Here is a 6,000-nt window from a genome sequence, read left to right as displayed (position 1 = left end):
ACCACCTCATTCTCTCATCTGTGATCACTCAGTGTTCTAACACCACCTCATTCTCTCTGGCTCACTCAGTGTTCTAACACCACCTCATTCTCTCTCTGTGATCATTCTCTGGCTCACTCAGTGTTCTAACACCACCTCATTCTCTCTCTGTGATCATTCCTAGCTCTGGCTCACTCAGTGTTCTAACACCACCTCATTCTCTCTCTGTGATCATTCTAGCTCTGGCTCACTCAGTGTTCTAACACCACCTCATTCTCTCTCTGTGATCACTCACCTCATTCTCTCTCTGTGTCACTCAGTGTTCTAACACCACCTCATTCTCTCTCTGGCTCACTCAGTGTTCTAACACCACCTCATTCTCTCTCTGTGATCATTCCTAGTCACTCAGTGTTCTAACACCACCTCATTCTCTCTCTGTGATCATTCAGTGTCACTCAGTGTTCTAACACCACCTCATTCTCTCTCTGTGATCATTCCTAGCTCTGGCTCACTCAGTGTTCTAACACCACCTCATTCTCTCTCTGTGATCATTCCTAGCTCTGGCTCACTCAGTGTTCTAACACCACCTCATTCTCTCTCTGTGATCATTCCTAGCTCTGGCTCACTCAGTGTTCTAACACCACCTCATTCTCTCTCTGTGATCATTCCTAGCTCTGGCTCACTCAGTGTTCTAACACCACCTCATTCTCTCTCTGTGATCATTCAGTGTTCTAACACCACCTCATTCTGGCTGTGATCACTCAGTGTTCTAACACCACCTCATTCTCTCTCTGTGATCATTGTTCCATTCTCTCTCTGTGATCATTCTCTGGCTCACTCAGTGTTCTAACACCACCTCATTCTCTCTCTGTGATCATTCCTAGCTCTGGCTCACTCAGTGTTCTAACACCACCCACCTCATTCTCTCTCTGTGATCATTCCTAGCTCTGGCTCACACACCTCATTCTCTCTCTGTGTGTTCTAACACCACCTCATTCTCTCTCTGTGATCATTCCTAGCTCTGGCTCACTCAGTGTTCTAACACCACCTCATTCTCTCTCTGTGATCATTCCTAGCTCTGGCTCACTCAGTGTTCTAACACCACCTCATTCTCTCTCTGTGATCATTCCTAGTGTTCTGGCTCACTCAGTGTTCTTGTGATCACTCAGCTCTGGCTCACCACCTCATTCTCTCTCTGTGATCATTCCTAGCTCTGGCTCACTCAGTGTTTTAACACCACCTCATTCTCTCTCTGTGATCATTCCTAGCTCTGGCTCACTCAGTGTTTTAACACCACCTCATTCTCTCTCTGTGATCATTCCTAGCTCTGGCTCACTCAGTGTTTTAACACCACCTCATTCTCTCTCTGTGATCATTCCTAGCTCTGGCTCACTCAGTGTTCTAACACCACCTCATTCTCTCTCTGTGATCACTCAGTGTTCTAACACCACCTCATTCTCTCTCTGTGATCACTCAGTGCTCTAACACCACCTCATTCTCTCTCTGTGATCACTCAGTGTTCTAACACCACCTCATTCTCTCTCTGTGATCACTCAGTGTTCTAACACCACCTCATTCTCTCTCTGTGATCATTCCTAGCTCTGGCTCACTCAGTGTTCTAACACCACCTCATTCTCTCTCTGGCTCACTCAGTGTTTTAACACCACCTCATTCTCTCTCTGTGATCATTCCTAGCTCTGGCTCACTCAGTGTTCTAACACCACCTCATTCTCTCTCTGTGATCATTCCTAGCTCTGGCTCACTCAGTGTTCTAACACCACCTCATTCTCTCTCTGTGATCACTCAGTGTTCTAACACCACCTCATTCTCTCTCTGTGATCACTCAGTGTTCAGTGTTCTAACACCACCTCATTCTCTCACTCAGTGTTCTATCATTCTCTCTCTGTGATCACTCAGTGTTCTAGTGTTCTAACACCACCTCATTCTCTCTCAGTGTTTTAACACCACCTGATCATTCCTAGCTCTGGCTCACTCAGTGTTCTAACACCACCTCATTCTCTCTCTGTGATCATTCCTAGCTCTGGCTCACTCAGTGTTCTAACACCACCTCATTCTCTCTCTGTCACTCAGTGTTCCACCACCTCATTCTCTGGCTCACTCAGTGTTCTAACACCACCTCATTCTCTCTCTGTGATCACTCAGTGTTCTAACACCACCTCATTCTCTCTCTGTGATCATTCAGTGTTCTAACACCACCTCATTCTCTCTCTGTGATCATTCCTAGCTCTGGCTCACTCAGTGTTCTAACACCACCTCATTCTCTCTCTGTGATCATTCCTAGCTCTGGCTCACTCAGTGTTCTAACACCACCTCATTCTCTCTCTGTGATCATTCCTAGCTCTGGCTCACTCAGTGTTCTAACACCACCTCATTCTCTCTCTGTGATCATTCAGTGTTCTAACACCACCTCATTCTCTCTCTGTGATCACTCAGTGTTCTAACACCACCTCATTCTCTCTCTGTGATCATTCCTAGCTCTGGCTCACTCAGTGTTTTAACACCACCTCATTCTCTCTCTGTGATCATTCCTAGCTCTGGCTCACTCAGTGTTTTAACACCACCTCATTCTCTCTCTGTGATCATTCCTAGCTCTGGCTCACTCAGTGTTCTAACACCACCTCATTCTCTCTCTGTGATCACTCAGTGTTCTAACACCACCTCATTCTCTCTCTGTGATCACTCAGTGCTCTAACACCACCTCATTCTCTCTCTGTGATCACTCAGTGTTCTAACACCACCTCATTCTCTCTCTGTGATCACTCAGTGTTCTAACACCACCTCATTCTCTCTCTGTGATCATTCCTAGCTCTGGCTCACTCAGTGTTCTAACACCACCTCATTCTCTCTCTGTGATCATTCCTAGCTCTGGCTCACTCAGTGTTCTAACACCACCTCATTCTCTCTCTGTGATCATTGTTTTAACACCACCTCAGCTCTGGCTCACTCAGTGTTCTAACACCACCTCATTCTCTCTCTGTGATCATTCCTAGCTCTGGCTCACTCAGTGTTCTAACACCACCTCATTCTCTCTCTGTGATCACTCAGTGTTCTAACACCACCTCATTCTCTCTTCTAGTGATCACTCAGTGTTCTAACACCACCTCATTCTCTCTCTGTGATCATTCAGTGTTCTAACACCACCTCATTCTCTCTGTGATCATTCTAGCTCTGTGTTCTAACACACTCAGTGTTCTAACACCACCTCATTCTCTCTCTTCTCTCTGATCATTCCTAGCTCTGGCTCACTCAGTGTTCTAACACCACCTCATTCTCTCTCTGTGATCATTCCTAGCTCTGGCTCACTCAGTGTTCTAACACCACCTCATTCTCTCTCTGTGATCATTCCTAGCTCTGGCTCACTCAGTGTTTTAACACCACCTCATTCTCTCTCTGTGATCACTGTTCTAACACCACCTCATTCTCTGGCTCACTCAGTGTTCTAACACCACCTCATTCTCTCTCTGTGATCATTCCTAGCTCTGGCTCACTCAGTGTTCTAACACCACCTCATTCTCTCTCTGTGATCATTCCTAGCTCTGGCTCACTCAGTGTTCTAACACCACCTCATTCTCTCTCTGTGATCATTCCTAGCTCTGGCTCACTCAGTGTTCTAACACCACCTCATTCTCTCTCTGTGATCATTCCTAGCTCTGGCTCACTCAGTGTTCTAACACCACCTCATTCTCTCTCTGTGATCACTCAGTGTTCTAACACCACCTCATTCTCTCTCTGTGATCACTCAGTGTTCTAACACCACCTCATTCTCTCTCTGTGATCATTCCTAGCTCTGGCTCACTCAGTGTTCTAACACCACCTCATTCTCTCTCTGTGATCATTCCTAGCTCTGGCTCACTCAGTGTTCTAACACCACCTCATTCTCTCTCTCCTAGCTCTGTGATCATTCCTAGCTCTGGCTCACTCAGTGTTCTAACACCACCTCATTCTCTCTCTGTGATCATTCAGCTCTGGCTCACTCAGTGTTCTAACACCACCTCATTCTCTCTCTGTGATCATTCCTAGTGTTCTAACACCACCTCATTCTCTCTCTGGATCACTCAGTGTTCAACACCACCTGTGATCTAAACACCACCTCATTCTCTCTGTGATCATTCTGCTCTGGCTCACTCAGTGTTCTAACACCACCTCATTCTCTCATTCCTGCTGGCTCACTCAGTGTTCTAACACCACCTCATTCTCTCTCTGGCTCACTCAGTGTTCTAACACCACCTCATTCTCTCTCTGTGATCATTCCTAGCTCTGGCTCACTCAGTGTTCTAACACCACCTCATTCTCTCTCTGTGATCATTCCTAGCTCTGGCTCACTCAGTGTTCTAACACCACCTCATTCTCTCTCTGTGATCACTTCACCACCTCATTCTCTCTCTGCTCTGGCTCACTCAGTGTTCTAACACCACCTCATTCTCTCTCTGTGATCATTCCTAGCTCTGGCTCACTCAGTGTTCTAACACCACCTCATTCTCTCTGTGATCATCTGCTCTGGCTCACTCAGTGTTCTAACACCACCTCATTCTCTCTCTGTGATCATTCCTAGCTCTGGCTCACTCAGTGTTCTAACACCACCTCATTCTCTCTCTGTGATCACTCAGTGTCACTCAGTGTTCTAACACCACCTCATTCTCTCTCTGTCACACTCAGTGATCAACACCACCTCAGTGTCACTCAGTGTTCTAACACCACCTCATTCTCTCTCTGTGATCATTCCTAGCTCTGGCTCACTCAGTGTTCTAACACCACCTCATTCTCTCTCTGTGATCATTCCTAGCTCTGGCTCACTCAGTGTTCTAACACCACCTCATTCTCTCTCTGTGATCATTCAGTGTTCTAACACCACCTCATTCTCTCTCTGTGATCATTCAGTGTTCTAACACCACCTCATTCTCTCATCTCTGTCACTCAGTGTCTAACACCACCTCATTCTCTCTCTGGATCACTCAGTGTTCTAACACCACCTCATTCTCTCTCTGTGATCATTCTGTGCTCTCACTAGTGTTCTAACACCACCTCATTCTCTCTCTGTGCTCACTCAGTGTTCTAACACCACCTCATTCTCTCTGTGATCATTCCTAGCTCTGGCTCACTCAGTGTTCTAACACCACCTCATTCTCTCTCTGTGATCATTCCTAGCTCTGGCTCACTCAGTGTTCTAACACCACCTCATTCTCTCTCTGTGATCATTCCTAGCTCTGGCTCACTCAGTGTTTTAACACCACCTCATTCTCTCTCTGTGATCACTCAGTGTTCTAACACCACCTCATTCTCTCTCTGTGATCACTCAGTGTTCTAACACCACCTCATTCTCTCTCTGTGATCATTGTTCTAACACCACCTCATTCTCTGTGATCACTCAGTGTTCTAACACCACCTCATTCTCTCTCTGTGATCACTCAGTGTTCTAACACCACCTCATTCTCTCTCTGTGATCATCAGTGTTCTAACACCACCTCATTCTCTCTCTGTGATCATTCAGTAGCTCTGGCACACCTCATTTCTAACACCACCTCATCATTCCTCTCTGGCTCACTCAGTGTTCTAACACCACCTCATTCTCTCTCTGTGATCATTCCTAGCTCTGGCTCACTCAGTGTTCTAACACCACCTCATTCTCTCTCTGTGATCATTCCTAGCTCTGGCTCACTCAGTGTTCTAACACCACCTCATTCTCTCTCTGTGATCACTCCTAGCTCTGGCTCACTCAGTGTTCTAACACCACCTCATTCTCTCTCTGTGATCACTCAGTGTTCTAACACCACCTCATTCTCTCTCTGTGATCACTCAGTGTTCTAACACCACCTCATTCTCTCTCTGTGATCACTCAGTGTTCTAACACCACCTCATTCTCTCTCTGTGATCACTCAGTGTTCTAACACCACCTCATTCTCTCTCTGTGATCATTCCTAGCTCTGGCTCACTCAGTGTTCTAACACCACCTCATTCTCTCTCTGTGATCATTCCTAGCTCTGGCTCACTCAGTGTTCTAAC

Source organism: Oncorhynchus nerka, linkage group LG2 (genome assembly GCF_034236695.1).
Source record: "Oncorhynchus nerka isolate Pitt River linkage group LG2, Oner_Uvic_2.0, whole genome shotgun sequence".
NCBI lineage: Eukaryota > Metazoa > Chordata > Actinopteri > Salmoniformes > Salmonidae > Oncorhynchus > Oncorhynchus nerka.
The sequence above is the reverse complement of the archived record's forward strand: the minus strand, read 5'-3'. Positions refer to the sequence as shown.